Below are 25,466 nucleotides of genomic sequence, written 5' to 3'. Positions count from 1 at the left end.
ACATATTTAACCCCTGTGACCTTGAATATGGGTGAAGGTCATTCATTTGAACAAACTTTGTAGCCCTTCATCTCAGCTAACTACTGGCCAAATATCATCACCCTGAGCATTTTGGTTATTCAGAAGAAGTTGTTTAAAGGTGTTTTTTTTTATACAATTGACCCCTGTGGCCTTGAATATAGGTGAAGGTCATTCATTTGAACAAACTTGGTAGCCCTTCAACCAAGCATGCTACTGGCTGAATATCAACTCCCTGGGCATTTTGGTTATTGAGAAGAAGATGTTTAAAGTTTTTGACATATTTGACCCCTGTGACCTTGAAAATAGGTGAAGGTCATTCATTTTAACAAACTTTGTAGCCCTTCATCCAAGTTTGCTTCTGGCCAAATATCGACGCCCTAGGCCTTTCGGTTATTAAGAAGAAGTCGTTTAAAGTAAAATATTGACGCCGGCCGGACGACGGACGCCACGCCACGGCATAAACTTCGTGCCAGGTGAGCTAAAAACACATAGACAGGGTAAAGACCATACATGTGTAAAGATTTGAATGTACATTGTAGGTCAAGGTCATTTATTGAACATAATTGACAGTCTTTCATCCATAGCAAGCTATTATATATGGCCAATAATATGGCTTCAGAAGAAGTTGTTCAAAGATTTTGACACTTTTGATCCCTCTGACCTTAAACATGGTTCAAGACAAACTTGACCCATCAACCAAACAAGCTACATACCAAATGTAATGACCCTTGGCTACGGGGTTCTATAGAAGTTGTTCAAAGAAAAAAAAATAATACAATAGTCACAGGACGACATATGGACAAAACACAATCTAGCTCACAGTCTCTCACCTATTGTTCCAGTATAGCTAATGAAAACCCTGATAACCTCATCCATACTTTTGAAATAATTTAATTTTTCAAATTTCAAATTAGCAAAATGTGCTAAAACGTTAACATTTCACCAGTTCAAATCACTGAAGACTCAGAATTACTCTTACATTACTCTAACTTTTAAACTGGGATTTGAAAACTATTCCTGAAAATTGTATATTAATCTTAAAACATCCACATTCATGCATTTTTGAAAATATAAATATAACAAAAGAATATCTTCAAAAGTGAAAAACTGCAAAAACAAAAACGCACATGGATACAGAAGTCAATATTGTTTCTGAAACGTTCAAACGTCATCATAGAAACACGTTTCTTAAGAACCTACCTGAATGATTTATGTCATATCTCTTTGGCTGTAGTACTAAGGGAGGTTTTATCATCAAATAGCCAAGACGTGTGTGAACGATGGGAGGTGGGAGTGATTTACACGAAACACTAAGACAATTTACATGATGCACCGCATAATGGATTGAGTGTGATAACAATCGTAGTCGGCTTGGCAGGGGTGTAATCTGATGTAATCTTCTTATCACCAGGGTTTCATTGGGGGCAGTGTCATGCAGAAATCAGACTCCACTCCGAGATAGATTCCTTTAACTCAACAATACCAAAAACGAAATGTATTAAAAGGTATTAAGATTCTCCTTGAAAACCGAAAAATGGAATTGGAAACGTAAACAGCGCAAGATATTATCTTTGGAGATGTTTTTTAAAGAACATTCATTTTTGTGTGATCATGTCCAATTTAGGAAAAAGCTGTGAGCTGAAGTTTCGGTAACCCAAATGAAAAGTAAATATCTTCAGACCAATCTTATAAACTATTGTAGCAAAAACTGAAACAAATATGTGTCAATTGAATATAGTAGGTATATCTAACACTATGAATACCGTATTTATTTTGATAAATGTGCCGCTGAGCTTCAAAGGATTTCTACAGCATTAAAGACTGACCACAACACATTTTTAGAATCTAACAAAAGGGATGGACATACGTAATAGAAATATGGTATAACAAAAAAGTGCAGCAATATGGCGATTTCTTAAACCACTGTTCAGATGAAATTGCAGAAGAGGTGATTGCTCAATATACTGTTCTACTGGAATGATACAAGGGGTGGTTCTCAAGACACTGTTCTAATGGAATGATACAAGGGGTGGCTCTCAAGACACTGTTCTAATGGAATGATACAAGGGGCTGCTCTCAAGACACTGTTCTACTTGAATGATACAAGGGGTGTTTCTCAAGACACTGTTCTACTTGAATGATACAAGGGGTGGATCTCATGACACTGTTCTACTGGAAGGATACAAGGGGTGGTTCGCAAGACACTGTTCTACTTGAATGATACAAGGGGTGGGTCTCAAGATACTGTTCTACGGGAATGATACAAGGGGTTGTTCTCAAGACACTGTTCTACCGGAATGATACAAGGGGTTGTTCTCAAGACACTGTTCCACTGGAATGATACAAGGTGTGGTTCTCAAGACACTTTTCTACTGGAATGATACAGGGGGTGTTTCTCAAGACACTGTTCTAATGGAATGATACAAGGGGGGGTTCTCAAGATACTGTTCTACGGGAATGATACAAGGGGTGGGTCTCAAGATACTGTTCTACTGAAATGATACAAGGGGTGGGTCTCAAGATACTGTTCTACGGGAATGATACAAGGGGTGGGTCTCAAGATACTGTTCTACTGAAATGATACAAGGGGTGGTTCTTAAGATACTGTTCTACTGAAATGATACAAGGGGTGGATCTCAAGACACTGTTCTAATGGAATGATACAAGGGGAGGTTCTCAAGATACTGTTCTACTGAAATGATACAAGGGGTGGATCTCAAGACACTGTTCTAATGGAATGATACAAGGGGTGGATCTCATGACACTGTTCTACTGGAATTATACAAGGGGTGGTTCTTAAGATACTGTTCTACTGAAATGATACAAGGGGTTGTTCTCAAGACACCGTTCTACTGGAATGATACAATGGGTGGTTCTCAAGACAATGTTCTACTGGAATGATCCAAGGGGTGGTTCTCAAGGCACTGTTCTACTGGAATTATACAAGGGGTGGTTCTTAAGATACTGTTCTACTGAAATGATACAAGGGGTTGTTCTCAAGACACTGTTCCACTGGAATGATACAAGGGGAGGTTCTCAAGACACTGTTCCACTGGAATGATACAGGGGGTGTTTCTCAAGACACTGTTCCACTGGAATGATACAGGGGGTGTTTCTCAAGATACTGTTCTAATGGAATAATACAAGGGGTGGTTCTTAAGATACTGTTCTACTGAAATGATACAAGGGGTGGGTCTCAAGATACTGTTCTACGGGAATGATACAAGGGGTTGTTCTCAAGACACCGTTCTACTGGAATGATACAAGGGGCGGTTCTCAACATCCTATTCTACTGGAATGCTACAAGGGGTGGTTCTCAAGATACTGTTCTACTGGAGCATGACAGAAGGGTTCCTCAGGTTCCCAAGTCAGTTTTCTACTAGAATAGCCATGGCTGAAGGGATGTTTTCACATGATCAAGTCTTGTTTTACTAGAATGGTTGCAGGGGTGTTTTTTTCATGTCCGGTTCTTATAATGGAATGAAATGATTGGTCTCTGACAACAGGTTCAGGTCAAAGGTCAGACAGGGAGATCAAATTCGGAAGGCAAGTGGCAAAATAACTGACAAAAAGGTTTTACACTCAGAATTGGTCTGTTGTTACAAGAACTTATTTTAGTTGAATGACTTTTACCAATTATGCTATTTTTAAAAGTAATAAAGTATCATGTATCTATAGAGTATCAAAAGTCAGTTAGATTGCCCCATATATTGTACTGAACCTCCATATGTTATCAAACTTTTATTCCTTTAACTCATTCACCCCTGTGCACATTTGTACTCTTCCAATTCAAAGGTTGGAATACTTCATTATGAAAATTCAGGGGTGAATGAGTTAATTCATAACAATAAGAAAGTCCTCAACACAATGCTCCTTTAAATCCAATCCATTTTTTTCAAATACAGTAACCAAAAATAAAACTTTTGTTAAGCTTAAAACCAAATTCATAAATTGGATCAAAGTGAAATAAAAGAACATACCACATAGTTAACTTTTTCACCCCTGTAATTTCATAATGAACTATTCCAACCTTTGAATTGGAAGAGTTCAAATATGTGTATAGGGGTGAATGAGTTAATTTGAGGACATTATTAGAACTATTTAGTCTATTGAAAAAGACAGCAACAGAAACTAAGGAATGTTTAAAAAAAAAAAAGATAGTGTGAGTCCCCTCGATCGGCAAGTAAATTTAAAGAGTGCTTTAATTTCAACTGGGATTTCATGAAAATCCCTTTTAAGTAAAACTCATCTTTACATTAGAGAGCATTGAGCTAGTGATTTGTAACCCCTCTGTAAGTAATACATGTATGTGTTAACTCATTCACCCCTGAAAATTCATAGTGAACTAATCCAACCTTTGAACTGGAAGAGTTCAAAAGTGTCTTCAGGGGAGAATGTGTTAAGGAAAATAAATTCTACAATCTAGCTTGAACTGAATCTTGGTCACTGAATAAATTAATGTTGTATTCTAAAGTAATGAAAAATTGGTCAATCTTATGAGCAGGAAAAAAATTACCTAAATTTCAATGGGACTGAGTAATTATACAAGAACCAACATTCACAAAGGGTCTTAGTGATAAATGAAGACTTTGATCCAACACCAAACCATAACACTAAATCAGCTTTTTATATCACCGAGAAAGTCACTCAAGTCCTCCGACCAATCGATTGCTATAATTAAAACACTTCGTAGTAAATCAAACTTGAATTGTGTGTGATCGAGAACGGAATGAAGGTGTGAAGCCATCAGCGTCACCAAACAATTGTCATTTTAGAAGGAATTTGTTCGGAAACGGTAAATGACATTTCGACTCTGCATCCCATTTAGAGGTTACGGTTTACGATGATGCACACTCTGAACAATGTGTCATTTAAGCGGGAATTTGTCGCGAAGAACAAATGACATTTCCGTACCACAGCCGATTTGAAGGTTATATTGTTTGCACTCGCTCGCTGAAGCATGCCCTAAACAATCACGCCCGATTAGTGGGAGCGGACCCGTCAGGCTGGCCAGAAGAGATAATGTCAATATTTTGAGCTGGTCACACCAATGTGTAATTAGTTTTAAACATATAGCCTTAGTATGACCTCCGCATATCACACTCGGACTCAGGCTGGTGAAACCCTCAGGACAAAACCGAGATCCGTCTAAATCTACACCTAATGTTCTAGCTGGCTTTCAATTAACATGGCTCTTAGACGGCACATCTTAGCAAGTTAACAGTTGTACTGTTTGTGGTTTAGAAAGTCAATATAAATCACAATAAATTTACAACATCATTATGTCTCCCCTCCGAAGTCCGATGAACGTTATCTCCATGTTAAGCCTGTGTGTGATTCCGTAATCTCATCCTTCAAATGACTGAGGGCATCGGATCATCCTTCCGATGATTCAGATACTCTCATATTAATGATATTTAATGCGGATAAAATATCCAAAAGATATACCAGTGATGTTTTTTGTTGGGTTTCTTAACCACCTAATAAGATTATTCTCTAATTCAATATGATTCCAATTTGTTTTGATAACAATTTCCTGCAATTTCCGGAAAAAACACTGTTTTTATTTTTAATGTCTTTGGTTTTTTTCTTTCTGAAAACGTGGCTTATTTTTCCAATTTCCTGAAAATATTACTATAACCTTATCAACAATGATACATGTCCCAAAGAAAACAAAGGTCGAAAATTGGGTAACAAAAGATTATCTGTGACTGATTGAACATGAACAAGATAAACCTCTATTATTACAGAGTTTTAGCATTAAACTTTCACTCTTTTTAATTAAAACATTTTTTATTACATAAAGTTTTCATAGATTTCAGTCAAAAGAACAATTAATCTAGGTTCTGTCTGATATAGTAATAATTTAATTTAATAACATTTTTTATTAAAAGAAAAAGATTTTTCCTACAATATGAATGTAATTAATAACTAATGGAATATAATGGAAATCTTAGAAACCAAGAAAAATGAACTGCCCCAACGATTGTTATGTCACAAACTTGACAACTTAAGAATGAAATATTTCAATCTGCTCCATCTTAACATAACGTAATTGCCAAAATCAAATCATGTAGGTTACAAAAATCAAACTCATGAAACATTTGAATTAATTCATAACTGGTACTACCAACACCATCCAAGCTGGCAAATTTAAGACATTGTATCTCTGTGTTCAAGGATCCCGGAGGAACCATCAAATTACACAATGGTTCTTGAAGCAGAAAGAGCTTCACTCATATCACCTTGGAAAATTTAAACCAAGAAACACCCAATTCTTCAAAAAAAATGAATTTAATATTGGGTCTTATCCTGAACAATCTGTCATCTGACACATTAAATGAATTATTTTCAATTTCAAAATGTCACATTGCTATTAGCGTGGCACTAAATGGAAGGGGTTTTCCCACAATCAAGTATAATAGTATTAATTTTTACCCAATATGAAAATGGATTTCTACAGAACTTTGAAAAAAGAAAATTGTATAAAACCTCAATTTCAAACTTTGCCGCATTCCAGTCTGCAGTGAGAGAATTTCAAGCTCATATCTAATTTAACTAATACAGCAGACGACAGTTGAATCATTCCTTTCCATTCAAACCTTTCCGAGACAATGACATAATCATTTGGATAAAATTTTCTTCCAGCGACGAATGCAAGACAAAGAAGGAGTGAATTCCCCACTCAATAACGACAAGCATACTGCATCTTGACTAGTGTTGGAAGAGATAGAGTGAAATGCATGTCATTCTTTCACCAAAGAAGGCCAGTCTGTGACAGTTATCGGTACCAGGACACTTGCCTGAGAGCTTCTGCTGTCAAACTTATCCTATGGTAAACTTTCAAGCTTGCAACACGCATTAATATCTTTTCTTCCATTTTCCCGCGGGAAAGCCGAGTCAAGATTTTTTTACATACAACTGCCAAATATCAATTCCAATAAATGCTGGTTTTTAATACCCCAAGGTTGCGACATAAAACATGGATGTGAAAAACTTGGCATTTCTGATGCCATTTTTCAGTACCCACATTTCAACTCCGTGAAAGAAATACACAAAAATATCATGTTTTTCAGACAGAATTTCCATCATAAAACTTGATGATGCAATATGTCTCAGAAACCAAATATACCACACATTATTATACATAAAATCCTGCTGAAAGATGAAGATTCCATAAGCCATGCTGTATGCATACAGTACTTAATATCAATGCACTTTTCAAATGGCATCACATGTGCTTTTAACGTGTATTTGAAAATATTTTTAATTATTAGAAGATCTTTAAATGTCCAACAAATAAGATTAGGCAGTTCTTGATGATAGCTTTAAGCAAACTGCCTCAAGAAAATCCTGATCAACTGTACTTTAATTGAGCAGTAAAAATGATAAACGAACATTTTCGTCGCTTTTAATTACTCTGAAACATTTTATGTCAATTTAATTCATTTTGAATATGCTGCAAATGCTATCAGTCAGAGCAAGTGACACTGGGCCTTGATATTTTGGAGTGAATGAAGATATTCAACAGTGCTCAAAATGTTTCTTTTATCAAATGACCCTGACCTTTGACCTTCATCCTCTGTCGTTGACTTTTTGTTAATTTTGATTGGACTCGGAGGTCTCTAAGATATCAAAAGACATTAACAGACAGTTTTAAGTTTTGTAAAATTAATTAATACAGTCAAATTATTATTAACTGCATGTATAACATATTCAAACAAGATATCTTAATGGTTTAAAATCTACAGCCAAGATAAGATTTCACTAAACATTTTGTCCTTATTTGACCTTTGACCTTGAAGTCAAGGTAACAGTGAACTAATTATGATATACTTCACTGCGGACTTCTTGTTCATGTTGCATGCATACTTTAAGTTTTATTAAGTAAAATCAGTGGTTTAAAAGTTGCCATCCTGTCAAAATCATATTTGAAGGAAACAAAGGAAGAAGAACCAGTGCTTTAAAAATCTAAAACTCCATAAATTACTGTCAGATGAAAGTGCATGGTTATCAAACTTGTCCATTTCAGGGGAATTTGTATTTTTCTTTTTGATATCTCAAGTTTAAAATTGGAAAATAATTTAATACATAATAATAATAATAATAATAATTGGAGGTTCTTATATACAGCTTTATCACAACCTAGTTTGTAGGTCATCTCAAAGCGGTTCACAAATTATTATCCGTAGTTATAGGGCCTTACATAAGATATCAAGATATTGAGCAGACAGTTTTAGGCACCAAAATCCTCAAGAGTTATCAAAAGTTAAGGTCGGATAATTGTCATCGAACTTTTATCAAGTTTTTCATTGTAAGTGACCTTCTTATAAAGTTTGATGTTAACCCATGAAAAGCTATGAAGATATGGTGCTGTTACTTTAAAAATGAATCCATAAAGGGCAATAACTCAAACAAATATAATCAAATAATAATGGCTCTCAAACTAGTCCATACCTGCCAAGTGACCCGATTTCGTCGGGTTACACCCGGGATTTTAGCCCTTCACCCGCTTTTATAACTTCACCCGCCGGGTTACGATATTGACCCGGATTTCGTCAATTTCACCCGTTTTCAATCTTTTCGTATATTAGAAGTTACCGAAGTCACTCGGAATTCTCTAGACTTTTCCATCCTTCTTCACAAGAAAGACGATCTATTTCCTGTTTCCGTTTCTCACCAACAGGTAAGTTGTGAGTTGTTTATATACGTACTAGAACTGTTTTTACAAATGTTTATATAAAGAACGTTGTTACTGAACTTGCCGACAAGTTATTAGTCAGGTTTTTAACGAATAATTGAGTTGTATTTACGTAGAATAGATCGTATTTTGAAGGTAGCGTTATGTCTTCTTGAAGGAAGAAGTTTTTATCGGGACTTGCAGGTTCTACTACATGAATTGCTAAAAGAAAAGATAATTGGACACATATCAAATGTCGTAGGAAAATGAGTTATAGTGTACAAAGTCCCGTAGTCGTGGACCAAACGCTGCATTCTGCACTCTAGTCAAAAACACGCACAGGCATTTGATGATTTGTTTCTGTCAATCAAAATGATCCTTACAATAAGAGTTCAAACTCTACTCGTATAAAACTGATATTTTATATGAGAAGGGTGCAACTTCTTGTTGTCAGGACCATTTTCATTGACAGAAACAAAATGGTATTTTATATGAACAGAATGTGACATCTTATTGTCGGGACCATTTCAATTGACATAAAAAATGCCTGTGAAAACACAGTATTATTATGAATTAATTTTATAAGTTGTGTTGTTGACAAATCTTTTTATTTTTCAGCTTTGAATTTGGTATGGTGGATGAGGATCAGCTAGATCTGCTGGAAGAACAGTTCAATGAATGTAGAATGTAACTTTTACATCATTAAAATATTTAAGTTATAATTTGATATCTATTTTTCTTATATTTGTTGCGAAAAAAGCCGTCGCGCACTATGACCCTCTTTTTAATTTTCAAAAGAGAGTCATAACCCTCTTTCAGTATGTCCAGGGTTGGCAGGTATGCTAGTCAGAGCTTTGCTAGACAGAAAAGCTGAACCAGACAAAAAAAATCTCACTGCTGAATAAACTTTTTTATATTTTTTTTCTTTCCTTTTTAATTTATTTCACATTTATACACTCACAGGTTCGAAATAAACATGATAAAAATGTTCAAAGTTATCAAATTAGTGAGTACAAGTTTTTTTGTTTTTCGGTCATTTTAAAGCACTAAAATTGTAAATGTCCAGAAATTCACAGCTATATATCTGGAGCATAATTTTATGTACAAGACCACATACCTTTCTCCCACCAAGAGGTCCCAAGGATGTACACCATAGACAGACACAGACAATTCACTTCAATTTATTCCATGTCGGTGTCGGATATTATAGAATTGAATACCCTGAATGAACATAAAATCTACAAGTAACATTTGACCCCACAGACAACATCAAGGGTGCAAAACCTGGTATCCATTCCATGCCCAAAGACATAGTTTTCCAATCAGACATTTTATTCTTTCTTGATTGGTCTTTATTGTAGGGATCTCAAGTTGATATAATTATACACAGCGAACTTCTGTGTAGTAAAGTATCGTTTTCAAAATCTCCCGAGCAGAGATATCTGATAGGAAAAGTAATGGATCGAAACATGTTTATTTCATATACACTCTTCTTGTCAGGGTCACAGTTGGATAAAACATAAGACTGATATGGTAACTTTAATTACCCAAATTAACTTAAATTAATAAATCAAGAAATGATATGACAGAAAAGCTCAGATTGCCCACAGATATATAGGATCATACATGAGTTTCCATTTCATATGAGATTCATGAAACGAGTCTAAGAATGTTTTCGATTTAGCAAGCCTCTGGCGAGCTAAAATGAAAAATTTGTGACGAGTTTCATCAATTTCATATGAAATGAAAACGAGTGTTAGATCCTTTTTATCTTATAATCAAGATTTGTGGCATTTATTCGTGTAAAACGACAATTTACATGCAACCTTGAAATGTAAAAAGCCGCCATTTTGACTCCAATGCGTCAGTCTGTGACGTCATGTATTTGTCGTAGGCGTGAGATACTACTGAAACTATTGAAACTTACAACCAATTACAGGGCTGATAGGTCATATTACATGGATTAATACTCAAACAAAAATGACATGGCTATATTCACTGTATAACACAGTACATTATGTGATAAATTATTTTAATGAAAATCCAAAAGTTTTGAGATATACATTTTACAACATCGGCTACCATATATTTGACCTAATAAGAAAACCTCTCTCTATGAGAGCACCAATAAGATCACTATCCATCTGTAAAGCATGTTACAGGCAAAATAGCATATGGTTTTATGAAAAAAAATGACTTAAAATGTTAGCATATTTGACAACTATGACCTTGAAAGTTAGTAAAAGGTCATTTAGCAAAACAATTTTTTCTAGCAAGTCCCATCACAAGAGGTTGTTTAGAGGCTTTTAACACATGAAAACTGTTTGACCTTAAATGCAGTTGACGTATATTCAAAGAAAGTTAGTAGCCCTTGACCCACTAAGTACATATATAACACTTTGACCTTTGAATATGGGTCAAGGTTATTTTTTGAATTAAAGTTAAAAGCCCTTTATCTGAACAAGTTGATTGGCAAATATCAAGACTAATAAGGCAATTCATAGGCCAGTATAAGAAGTCATACATTTAGTTTCATACATTTTACAAATGAACTCAAAAAAGAGTCAAGGTCAGTTATTTTAACAAACTTCAGATTTCTTCACATCAGAAAGCTGCAAGACTGCTAATAAGTACTATGATTATTTGTTCAGAATTTTAATTAATCATGTAGAAGTTATTTGTTTGAAGTGTATGTCACATTGATGAAACAAATTTTGAAGAGTTTCATACAAGTTAAAAGGGACATAAAGCAGTTTGAGATTATATTTAACACTTTCTTTTTCTAACTGCCATTTACCAATGATGCATCACCTAATCTTATAGTTGCCCTGACATCATCACAATGTGATATTAGTAAATGTTACCTATCAATAATTCTTTTATGGTGTTATTGTAGTAAGTACTAACAAGATCATATGTCTCAGATCTGGTTGTTTGTTTAAACAATATTTTAGAATGACAATTTAGTTGATGAAAATATATTTAAAAATAGGATAAATAAATTGTAAACAAGCAACTTGTTTAGGTCAATCTGTCACTTGGCACAGATTCTGAAAATATTCCGTTTTCAGTATAAAATTCAGACATGACAAGGTCAACACATTTTCCCTTGTGCTTGATACTTGGAACTAAAATTAAAGTCATTAACTAATGGTATTTGATATTTAATACATTAGATATCACACCAGGTATTTGTATAGATTTAAATTAATTATTAATCATATGAGATCAATCCTGTATTAATAATTCAGAATATTTGATATGGGGCAAATGGAACGTACAAGTTATGAAGGCCAAATATTTACTGAACCATTTTCAAATTACTGATATATGACCCCTTTTATTAAAACAATATTTCAAATATTCTTCATTTTTTAATGATGCATGTACACAAAATATTGGTACATGAGCATCATTTGGAACTTGCCATACTTTTTAGTGATGATCTGAGGAAAGTGCTCCTAACATGAGGTGCATTCAATTTGATATGTTTCTCTTATTAGGCGGCAGTAAAAATCAACGCCAATCTATCTTATTGGTTTGTAAAAAAAACTGTTTTCAGTATCAACACAGTTTATGTGATATTAGCAAGGTATTTCACAAAGATTATGATCAATAATATGGGACCTTATTATGAAAAATCAATTTGGCAGTACTCAAGTGTATTGTAAGATTTAAATCCTTTATAATTGAATGTTATTTAATTATGTAATCAAATCTTTAAAGACTCGGAGACATTATCTGACCAAAAAACTTAAAATAAATTCAATATAGGCCTGTTCAAAATAAACTTAAAAGCTTAACAAAATTTGATGTCAAACATTTTTTCTTACCCATAGGTTTCGTTTGGGAGGTTTTTGCTATAAATATGCAAGTGTTGCCATTTTCATTTTAAGACTGTATTCGTTTTAATTTAAAAAGCACAATCTGTTTTCATGAAAAAAATCAATATTCATGGAACTTTATACAAGATTACAATTTTACATCAACTTTCGTCAACCTAACAAAGCTTTGAGACAGATTAAAGGTGATGTGGTGCTTGCGCTTATGTAAGTATAATGGTAGTAGGTACACTATGTACCTATAATCATGTATGGACTACACAGGTAGTCTAATAAAAATATTCATGATGTCATGAATGATCTTAATGGCTCGTAACAAAATCCCCAGGAAATTATATCTCACTGGGTTCGAACATGAAATAAAATGTCATTATAGTTTATTCAGTAATGAATTTCGTAAGACTAGACGCAGGTCTTTGGAGCCTGGTTTTACTGTCGAGATTATCTCCCTTGATAAGATAAACTATAGCGTGTCACCTTTAATTGGGTTTTCACTATAAAAAGATTCATTCTTCTCATCACCATGGTAATGAGATTTTATGGAGACAACAATTATTGATGTTTTTCACGAATAAGTAGATGGTTTGTTGTAGTTTGCTACACAACAGGTAAGCATGATATGTATAAAACACATCTGATACGTTTGAAAGGTTTTCATTACCAACATGAACACAAATATCCTGTCATCATGAGTTTCACATTTGAAACAGTATACATCATTATAGGATTTGTTTACGGGCAGTTTACATTCTTATAACAACACTGGCCTTTTGTAAGAGGATTATGAGTAAAATTCCCTGCATTGAAAAATCAGTAATCAATAACAATACTTGAACTGAAGCTATCATATTCCTTAGTAAAATAATTCGTTATTTGTTCTGCATCAAAAATAATGAAACTAGATTCAGCAACAAAGGCCCTATTGGGCCCCGCCCCTCAGCCCCCAGGGGGGCCACACCCACCATTTAAACAAAATTGAGTCCTCTTGGCCTAAGCATTAAGTTATAACTTGTATAAACAGGGAATATCTTCTAGTTTCCATTTGAATGGATGTATTTCATGCCTGGCAGATTTACTTCAATACATGTATTAGGGAAATATACATGATATAATGATCATGCTATTGGAAACCATTAAGCATTTTGTCAATTGAATTTTATGAAATTTAGAATATATCAAATATGCCCCTATAACAAACAGTGAAATTGCTTCAGGGCGTCAAAATCTCATTTGCATGGTGTGTTGGGACCTCACTTTAAGATGCCAGATTTCTTTATAACAACCACACAATCAAAAACAAATATGCCAAATATACACATTTCAAACCTACAGATCTGCAGTTATCATATCGACTGGTTTTGTATTCTGTATTTTCATTGATTTTGATCTGAATTATTTAAAATTATTTTCTTACACTTTATTCAGTGAAATACTTGGTAATTTCATAAAATTTAAAATTAAAACTGAAAAATTCAATAAAATAACAAAAAAAAATATATGTAAAATGACTACCCCATGTACCTAAATTTCACAATAGCTGTCTGCATTGTATCAATATAAATGGTGAAGCAGACAGCGTGTTAATGTCCACTCCACGTCTGTCAATGAAAGAATGATCAATAATTAAGAATTCCACAGAAGTATGGGGCTATACATCCTGTTCTATAGATCAGGCTCCGATTATAGTAGAAAGCATTGTCAGTCTCCACACCAAAATCTAAAGAAAAACTTTATATGTTTTTTATTTAATTATTTTTTCTTATCTTATTTAAGAGTTATATTCTGATCCTCCGCATACAGGAATGGTGATCTTGAACCCAGATATGTTTTATACAAGTCTGAAAGTTTTGAAAATTATGAAACTTTCGTGTTTACATATTCAAGATGTTAAGCAAATCAGATCTTGGGCAGGTCAAGTTAGGTTAGCCACGCCCAAAGTAATCGAAGTATAATCAAACCTTTCATCACTATTTTCATTAAAATGGACTCTACCTCCAACAGTGTTGGGTTATACCACACAGGTAGACAGGGGTGATGCATGATTAACAATTTATGTTAAAACGTTAACAATAGACTATACTCCTAAATAGATCATCTATCACAATGATTAACCAACAAACAAACAAACACTAAGGCACTACTTAACATTCTATTGACCTGTTCAGGGGTTTTATAACATTTTTTGGGAATGGAACCCTGTCCTAAAATTGGAACAATTTGCCAACATTTTGCTAAAATAAGGAATATTATCACTGATGTTCAAGCAATAAATACCTATATTATATAAATATTTGCTTCCATTTAAAGTGGTTCAATTTTACTTAACAATGATATTATGTCAATTATAAAGTATAGATGCTTTCAAAAAGATTTTGAAAATACAAATATATAAACAACAACTGATAAACTAGAAAAAATAAGCTTGAAATTTGGAAAATTCAGAACCAAATTTGAATTGGGAATAGCTCCATTTTACCAGACTTTTTAAACATCTGAAGAAATTTCTGACGTTGCACTTCAAGTCTTCGATATCAAACCCTCCACCAACCAGTATTTAGTATGTAAAACCACAAGCCAAATATTTTTGGTTAAAGTTTCTGTATATTTTCATTAACACTCTGAGTTGTTTCTCCAGTGTATGACATAGGCAATACTGCAGTCATATTTATAATTACCCATAAGCTATTGCGTGTAAAAAAATGATGGCTGAGAGAGAGAGACAACCAAGAATAAAGAAGGAAAAAACAAGATAATGCATTCCTATGTTAGGAAATGAAACTGAAATGCATGGTGTCAGCAAAAAATATTATACTATTACTCTGATGAGAAAAGGGAATTATTCAGTGTCAAATCAATGGGAGGTGTGGAGAGCATAAGGATTTTAAGCCCTCATCCTTTAAATTTTCCCATTTGNCCCAACTCCGTACTGTGTAAACCAATTTCTGTATAATCTTAACAAACTTACACATATAGGTTAAACAATATTCAATATTTCATAAAACATGATATACTAATAAAGGAGAGATTTTCTATATTTCGCATCGTCAGGGAGGAGGCCGGGTATTAATATTAGTTCTTGGACTAATATGGCTAATTTTCGGTAAATATGCTGTGTCTGCAGCTGAGAGTAATACGCTTTAAAAATTCAACCTGAAAACATGGCGAAGGCTTCACTGTATATTTTGCATTTATCATGACAATGATTGAAAAAGATATCTGAAAATTTTGTAGATTGTCTTCAAAAAATATTCTCTTTTAAAGTGTTTTAAAGAGAGATTTCATCTAAATATTTTCATACCAAAACCAGAAATATTCCAACTCCATCCATGAAGTAGTGATATATATAGCTTGGAAATCAATATGACAATTTGCCTTAGTACTAAGTAGTCATTACAGGCAAAACATGTGGGTCAATACTATGAATATTTATGAATCCATTCTGAAGAAACAAAATAAATGCCTTACCTGCAACCGGTGATAAATGACTCTTTGGCCAGGTAAAATCAACAAGTATATATGTGTTCCCTGGCTCAAAACATCATCTGGCACAACAGTATTGATTTAGGCGGGGCTGTATTGTTATATTGCTTGTATGCTATATATATGCCATACCATGCTAGTACCTCCAGTCCTAGCTATATCTTACAGGTAAGATTCTGTAAACCCTAACTGACTGAAACGAATTGTACTCTTATTTTATAATACAACGGTTTAATCATTAAACCTCATTCACGTACGGTATATTGTACACAAGAATGAGCACTTTAACAGAGGAATCAAAGCATTCAAAACAAACAAACACATCGCTCATTTGTTATTGAAATCGGGTCATGAATAACCAAAGCTATCATCATGGCGTTTCGGTCCGTGCGACCTATTCAATACACAATTGGCTTCAAACAATCTTATCATAGAGGTTTAACGTGCTCATTTCAATACGTCTTTGTTTGATGTCGTCTGCTGTATAAAGGGGGTCCATGCCACAACAATTTTAAAGTCTCGACACCGATAATTATCTTACCTGTGAAACAATGGTGACTTTATTTTCGTTTTCCCGTTATTTAATCCATGTGATTGGCTAATTTAGGCAAACATTTCGGTCAAATGTTGATACTGGGTTTCTGACAAATCGATGCTTCAGCGCCTGAGTTCCAAAAGAGCACTTCAATGACGTAACGGATCTCAGGTGAGGTTACAAATCGGACACACCTGGGTAGCTGTCATGCCGTTACCTGTACTCGGTGTATCTCACGTGGATCAGGTATAAAGATGAGGATAACTATCGATCGCGGGCCAAGCAACAGAATTCCACACAAAACATCTGTTAGATTTAGTTCATTCTCGTCTCTGGATCATCATCAACATCTGTCGTCTGCAAATACGTATCGACAGGTGTAATTATAGCCAATCAGAAGCCTCGTTACAATGGTCGTTTGGCGTTAATCCATCAGCGTCGTTAGAGACCGCGTGAAACTGGAACTGCCACACGTGGTGATAATGTTATACATGTCACGAACACGCTTGACAGGATCTGATGACACATACACGTTTACCTATTATCACCGGCTGTGAGTGGGAGTCGATGGGGTGCATCGTGTAGTTTATTCTAATTAATTCCTAAATATGGCCATTTACGATCTTTACAACATTGTACAACATTGTATAACATTGTATATCATTGTATACGTCTGTATTAAAGCCTTATTATAAAGTTAGAAATGTATCTGTCCTTGTTGTATAATTGATTCAGGGTATTGTCATTTACAATGTAAGTATGCAAAATCAATGCAGAGCTCAGATATTCATGTAGATTTTTGGCATGTCCAAACCACAAATTTTGAAAAGAAATAAAGGTTGGAGTCATACTGTACAGTTTCTATGATAAAAAAAACCCCAAACAAATGGTTTCATAGGACAGAAATGTTTGAGTCACTTTGGTGTAAACATACAAGAACATGTGCAGATGCAGCGTAATTAAATTGAGTCTTCTTTTACTTAACCCAAGCACAACAATAACCAAATAACCCATGCGCCAATCATTTTTTCAAAAGTTTCTTAGAAGCTTTTATCACAGTCGTCATGACATCATAAGTATGACGGAAATGGAAATAATAAGTATTCCAAGCGCTGTAATTGCGCCACAAACTATCTTTTTCTGTGATTTCTACAATGATTTCGACAATTTGGTTTGGTTTTATCTTGTTTAATGTCCTATTAACATCAAAGATCGTTTAAGGACGTGCCTCAATGTTCTTGGTGTATGCGTGCATGTGTGTTTGTTTGTTTGTTTGATTTTGTTTAACGTCCTATTAACAGCTAAGGTCATTTAAGGCCGGCCTCCCCTGTGTGCAAGATGCATGCGTGTAGTATATGTGTGTGTATTTTGGGAGGCTGCGATATGTTCGTGTTTGTCTCCTTGTGATAGCGCGGAACTGATGCCGACTTTATAGTGCTACCTCACTGAAACATACTGCCGAAGACACCCAGCAGTACGCCCCACCTTTTATGGTTCTCGATATTTCAATATTTCGCTGTGACGTTTAAAACGCAGGACCAGTTATCTAGACAGCGAATTCATCAGAGAAAAAATGATATAAACTTTATTTGTTTTACAACAATTATGAAACAATTTATTACAGTTTATGTTTATCACTCTTATTGGCCCGGATGTTAGCGCGCTAGGGGTCTTAATGTGGGAGGAAACCGGAGTACCACGCGAAAACCGATGCGACGGGGTAGGTGAACCCATATCTTTTCACGTCCGGTCGAGGAATCGAACCCCGGCCGCCTTGGTGAAAGGCGAGTGCGAAATCCACTGCGCCACCCGACCATAGAAAAATTAGCTTAGTCATCAAGCTGAGTCTGGTCAGAGACGTATAAACTCAGAGTTATATAATTTTGGTGTCGGCATTCCTGTCAAGAATCCGACGATTTTTCTGATTTGTCCTTTCTTTCATCAGCTCATTGTAGAAATGATTACAAATCTCTCTTGACAATAATATCCAATAATAACTATCTGAAACCACATCCTCTGAGATGAACATTATTTTATTTTTATCGGGGTTTATCAACCGCTTGACAACGTAAGTCATACAAAGACTATAGCAGACACCACCAGAAAAGAATACGTAGGAGAGAGAGATAAAAAAAAAACCACCAAGAGATATCCCAAGTGCTGCAATGAGGGCAGCTGAACAATGTCGTTTTCTTGAATGAGACAAAGAAGAAATCCCCGATTCTTTCCCAAAACCTGAGTTGTCTTTCCTTGACTTCCCGTCACGAACATGGCGCTGTATATATAGCTGGTCTAATTCACAGGGATAGCGATTGGTATCCGGATTGCAAATAGCCATTCTTTTGTAGACTAACTCAGTTGTTTTTTTCTTTATTTAGGTTTCCTTCCCCCTCCGTTTTCACAACTGTCCGCTTCAGGGAAATGCATCATATCGTATGCAACTTGCAATAAATCGCCCTTGTTACACATATTTGGAAATATTAACTGTATCTCTTCTTTGCGTGTTTTAAATCATTTTCTCAATACATCTTTTTGGCTTTTCACTGTAACGGACTTTTAAAGTGCAATTGCATAACCTATACTAAGGCTGTACCGAACGCGATGACGTCATATACCGAAACTATCTTTTCTTCAGATTGTTTGAAATGAGTAGCCAATAAATATTATTTAAGAAGTGCTAGTCTTTCAAAATTAAATTTCGAGAATTCACTAATATTTCGTTTGGGCAATACACTCCACATACATGTATAACGAAAAACGCGTCCCTTTTCTTAGATTATGTTTCGTGGATCTCTGGAAATATCTGGTTTGCAGTATATTTCGTATTTATCAATAAAAAAAACCGTCAAATCGAAATACTTTTTAATAAAAGCAATTTCTGCATCACATCATTGAATGGAGTTTTTAAAACACATATTTATGGAATTTTCCTCAGTTTCCTCAATTTAGACAATTGGGAAGACAGTCTCTAAAATCTTCCCCAGAATGCTTGCTTGACTATAGTAACTAACATCGGAACAAAGTTCAAGGTCGTCACCTCATCGTATTTATTGGTGGCCTCACCTTAGTAACGAAAATATACAGACAACATCCATATTTTTTTTCTATAAAATAATACGATTGAAACAAATTGAGTTTAGCTCGTATACATCAGAGGGGCCAGACATATTGTTAAAGGTCTGATGTGTATTGGGATAGAATATATATAGATATATATATCGCGGTCAATAGGTCTACTTTTGTATACATATATCAATATGTGTCTAACCCCTGGGGCGGATGTGAATAATCAATGTTTTATTTATAAGTAGACGTGAATGGGTTATTAATGTGACATTTTTAGTCAATGTACAGTAAAACATCGTTATACTGCCACCATCTATTAATGGTGGCAGTATAATGATAGGTATGGCGTTATAAAGGGGTTTGACGATGAGTTTCTTCAAGCAATCAATCACTAGGAAAAATTAAAAATTAATGAACAAGACAATGTTTGGCATGCGAGATTGTGCTAGCTCCTAATCAGAGGATGGCCAGCCCATCTCCACTAAAGCTCTGTAATGGTACACATACGGTTTCCTGTTCCGTCCCTTACTATAGAAGATACAGATTAGACCATCCGATAAATAGAATCTGTCTCAGACTGGTGTTAACGAAGACCGGTAGCTGTGCTACTAGCCAAATAATAATAATAATAATAATATACAACATTTATATAGCGCCCCATATAATTTGTAAAATTACTCTAAGGCGCTTTACAACATATGGATAATAGTAATGGTTATAATTGTGAAAACAAACAACAAAGGCTTGCAATCACTTTCATACATTTAACAAGCAATGTGCACATAATTGAACAAATAAAAGGGTGGTATTTACATGACGTCTTTGCAAAGATTCTAAAATGCAGACGTGAAGAGGTGAGTTTTTATGTCCCTCTTGAACTTGGCCAGGGTATTCGACTTCCTAATAGCAGATGGTAAGCTATTCCACAACGTAGCCGAAACCCTCCCAAAGCATCTGTTTCCGTAGGTCACAGTACGAGATTTTGGGACACACAACAAAGATTCTGACTCCGACCGCAGTGATCTTGACGGCTGATACAGGGTAACAAGTTCCTGTAGGTACTGAGGAGCTGTTCCATTCAGTGCCTTGTATGTGTATACCAGAATTTTGTACTGCGACCTGTATCGTACAGGTAACCAGTGCAACGAATAAAGCGCAGGTGTGATGTGCTCTCTCTTTCGAGTACGAGTAACTAGCCGTGCTGCAGTGTTCTGGGCCCTGTCTAGACGACTAGTTAGTTTGTCAGATATACCACAGAGCAGGGCGTTACCATAATCCAACCGAGAGGTAACAAGTGAATGCACCAAAATCTTGCATGCATCTGCAGTCAGAAACTGCCGAATACAGCCGATGTTCTTGATCTGGTAGTAACAGGATTTGGCAATAGCGTTCACTTGTTTCTCCATGTTCAGAGAAATGTCAAAGTATACCCCTAGGTTTTTAACAGCTGGAACAGTCTTAATAGTTCTGGCACCAACATTGAGCACGAGAGCCATTGTTTGCTGAAACTGTTGGGAAAAGACGATTAGTTCCGTCTTTTCCTGATTAAGTTTAAGCATGTTGGCGTTCATCCAGATACTGATATCTGTCGGACAAGCTTCCAAACTTTCTGAGACTGTATTCCAACTGTCCTGTGGTTTTATGACCATGTAAATTTGTGTGTCATCAGCATAGCAATGATAGCGAAGGCTATGGCGACGGCAAATCTCTCCAATCGGTTTGGAGTACATACAATATTTTCGTGGTCCTAACACCGACCCTTAAGGAACCCCGAAATCTAGTACTTTGTCATGTGAGGTGGCAGATCCGATGGCAACACACTGTCGTCGTTCACTCAGGTATGACTGTATCCAGCATAGTGCGGTATCAGTCACTCCATAAGAGTATTCCAGACGTTTATAAAGTATGCCATGGTCGATGACGTCAAATGCAGCTGACAAGTCCAGCATGACAAGCACCGCTCTGCACTTGTTATCCAATGCAGAAGCTATATCACTATGTACACGTAGGAGGGCCGTCTCAGTAGAGTGTCCCATGCGGTAGGCCGATTGCATGTTGTCATGGAGACTGTTTGCATGGAGATGAACCTCTAAACGCCGGGACACAACCTTCTCCAAGATCTTAGACAGAAAAGGCAGATTTGAAACTGGGCGGTAGTTTTTCAACTCCTCCTTGTCCATTCCATGCTTTTTCAACAATGGTCTGACATGTGCCTTCTTGAAACATAATGGAACCAATGATTTGTTTATGATTGCGGAAATCAAAGAAAGCAGTGCTTCAAGACATTGCTTTAATAGGTCTGTAGGCAGTGGATCAAGCTCACAGGACTTCGATTGCGAGGTCATGATAATGTTGCGCAACTCGTCCTGGGTTGTTGGTGAGAGCTTTGTTAATGGTTCACCATCAAATGCAATGTCAGCAGTCATGTCAGAGATGTCAATGTCAGCAGAGGTGTTCACTTCGGTAATATTTTTCCTGATTGAGCTGATTTTATTCAGAAAGTAATCACTGAACTTGCTTGCTAAGTCTTTTTCAGAATTGGAAGGATAATTTCACCTTTCTGTCCCATTAGGTTTTTGGTGAGTCTAAAAAGTTGTCTTTTATCCTTGCCACATTCTTCGATTTTTTCCGAATAGTAAGCCTTCTTTAACTGAAAGAGCAGTGAACCAACAAGCGGAATATAGAGGCAAGCGACACCAAAGCCGGACTCTTACGTATGATGACTTTCTAATTAGAAAGGTGGGTACATTTCTTATTATGGATAGTATGTTAGGTGATTTCTTTACACAGATTTCTGGTGACGTAGACTATATTCTCAAGAATGTTGTAGGTGTATTAGGATTCTCCATATGTAGTTGCTGTCGACCATGTCGAAAGATTTCCGTAAGTCGGTAGTTTGATGACGACTACCAATCAAGAGAATACTGGATGATGTTGCCAAGCATTGGTGCCATACCTTCCTGTCGGGGATACTGTTTACTCTAGGCTCCCTCAATCTCGAATTCACGGCTGACATAATCCTCAAGGATGTCAGTCCGATAGATAAGAACTCGATCACTTTCTCGGGTGGAAATGTGGTATTCCTCTGTGTGATATGAATGTTGATATTTTTATGTCTTTGTGTGCCTTGTGGTTTTATTGTCAATACCCGGGTTCCCGCCACAGGACGTGACATAACTTAGATCTGACATGGCGGTGTCATCGATGAAGCAGAGGACGCTTCTCCTTCCGCAACATCTTATTGTCCTGGTACTGTTTCAGGGATCTCAATGTAAACCTTTGTCTATCTTCATATTTTGCAATTTCCTGTCTTCAATTTTAAGCATGAAGTGTTCTTTTGTTGATAATTTGGTGCTTAATTGCATGTGGCATTAGGTTACTGTACCTATATCTGCCTTCAATGTGTCGGTGGTACGCTTTTAGTTACAAGGTCCTCTGAATTCCGACTGTCTCCATACGCTGATAATGAGAACATATGTATCTTCTATGATTCGTCGTGGATTTACCAATTGGAAGTTCAACTGATTTGCGGGCTCTCTTAAGATTCCATGATCTTTCCCCTTTTCTAGCTTAATTGTTGTCTTTAGGATTTTATGATAGTTACATAGTAAAGATGATGCAGAGTGTTTTCTTGACTTACACGTACTTCTCATTTTTTTCTAGAGTGCCTGCTACCAATCGATCTCCGAGATCTGTTCTTTGGTCACATTGTTCTTCACCTTAGGGGTTTTTCCGACAATATGCCACCTAGAAATGCGACTCCAATACCTTTGTCCGTAGTAATATCTGCTTGATTAGTTTCAACTAAGAGCCAGTTCTGCAAGGATCTAGAACTTGCTGAAAAGACAAATGACAGTCTCTTGTGCTTATGCTTCTATTCATCTTCGAAATTCATTCTCGAAGTCATTCTCTGGATATAAATTTACCTTCTCTGCTCCCTTGGAGTATGTCTTGATGAAGTCAGCTAATGGATTGGTATCAAGTATAGGACAAAACTGTTACCTGTCCTTTGAAGATTACAGAGAAGCAACACCACACTTCAAAGCCTGTCAATTTACCGTTATGCTGCTGCACCATTCCCTTGATCTTGATCATGAAGGTGTCACGTACAGAGCCTTCCCATTTATCATGACAAATGCCAGTAGTAGATAGAACCTATCATGAATCCCTCTATATATAATCTTATTTAATAATTCTTATCTTTCTGTATATGAACTTGATTTTCTTTATTTGCATATTGATACAAATTGTGTTGTTGTTAGTTTTTCAGGGTTTCTATAAATAATAGTCAATATACGGAATATTATAATTTCTTACAATATTTACCTGTTGAGTGAAAACCTATTGATAAGTTCAAGGTAGCAAAATTGTAAAAAAAAAATATGCAGACATATCACTTTAACTCATACACCCCTGAAGACACATTTAAACTCCTCCAATTCAAAGGTTGGAATAATTCATTATGAAGTTTCAGGGGTGAATGAGTCAAACAGAAACAGAATTTTGCTATATGTAAGGAACTCTTTGGAAAAGGAGATGCATTTCAGAGTAGGGCATCATATTACTTCAGGATCCGTCCCACCAAACCCTATATACTTTAATCTCCCCTAAACTTCATGTTGTGTATACCACAAACATAATTGGGCCAGGACAATTCTGTAGACCAGGTAGCTCAATCGGTTAGAACAATAGTATAACAACCAAGGTCCATGGTTCGAATCCCGCTCCAGCAATGCACACCCAGAACACTGTTGTTAACCCTTTCACCACTGTAGACCAGAATGGACTCATCTAGATACACGTATAGTAGAGTCTACTAAAGTTACCTAGGGGTGAAAGGATTAATTGTATTTTGTTTCATCTTTATATATTTTTTTTTTTATAAAAGTCTCACAAGGCAAGATTTTCTTTCCCAGAAATTGTTTATCAAGGCTACAGTCATACTGGAGAAGTAGTTTCCAGTACTAAGTTACCGTTTTGGGTAGTGGTATGGGCATCAGTTAAATGTCAAAACAGTTCCTTGTTGAAAGACAAAGTGATCCTAGTAATAACAATCATAAACCAACTTTGTTTAAGAACCTTTTTAGTTTTTAATAATACAGCTTGAAGCAGTCACTTTATAAGACGGATATTGCCTTGTTTTTACACAGACCATCTTTGATGAGAAGATGGCATTTCAATAAAATGGGTTTCTGAAAGTATTTTTTTCCTGTGGACCTGACATTTGGACCAAACACTTCAATTTAAGTTCCCAGACATCATTTCTGTTGACTTCGACTTACACTTGTTCTACATACCGTGTACATTCCTAAAAGCGTTATAAAATCAATTTCCAGTATTCTACAAACTTCAGCACCACCCCGAAGCATGGCAAGGAACGGAGCCACCGTTCTTACAGTTTATTGCTACGGAATAATTTACAGCACATCAATAATTCATAAATCACGGCAACAACAAAAAAACAAATAACCCAGAAAGCTATTACAAATATAAAAAATAGTTTTTTAATGTATATATATATATATATGTTTTACATATCAATATAAAACCATCGTATCAGACGATTTTACGGAATGTGTAATATACATCACAACTACATGACAACCATACAACTTGTATACTGTATATAAACGGAAGAAGGTGCTGGCATACCCTGTACATGTATTGTGTATTGCAGTCATTCAGAGGCAAGTAAAAACAGATCACAAATCTTACCCGAATTTATATACACCAATACATACAGTTCAAAGTTGTACTTGTGTCTTAAAACGTGTTTTCTTATTGTTACCACATTCTGAGCATAGATGTTCAACTCATTCACCCCTGAAATTTCATAATGGAC

The 25,466-nt window shown here is 35.6% G+C and overlaps 1 protein-coding gene across 1 annotated transcript in view; it reads right to left on the bottom strand.

Moving 5' to 3' along the window:
* LOC110452667 (cadherin-23-like) overlaps positions 1-16,908 on the bottom strand; it is a 236,197-nt gene extending 219,289 nt beyond the window's left edge. The window contains exon 1 of the mRNA XM_021501316.1: positions 16,565-16,908. The gene's annotated coding sequence lies outside the window, so the exon portion shown is untranslated. The remainder of the gene's footprint in view (positions 1-16,564) is intronic.
* Positions 16,909-25,466: the final 8,558 nt, after the last annotated feature.

This window comes from Mizuhopecten yessoensis, unplaced genomic scaffold (genome assembly GCF_002113885.1).
Source record: "Mizuhopecten yessoensis strain PY_sf001 unplaced genomic scaffold, ASM211388v2 scaffold6785, whole genome shotgun sequence".
NCBI classification, from domain to species: domain Eukaryota; kingdom Metazoa; phylum Mollusca; class Bivalvia; order Pectinida; family Pectinidae; genus Mizuhopecten; species Mizuhopecten yessoensis.
Note: the sequence above shows the minus strand (reverse complement) of the source record. Positions and strands in the feature narration are given on the sequence as shown.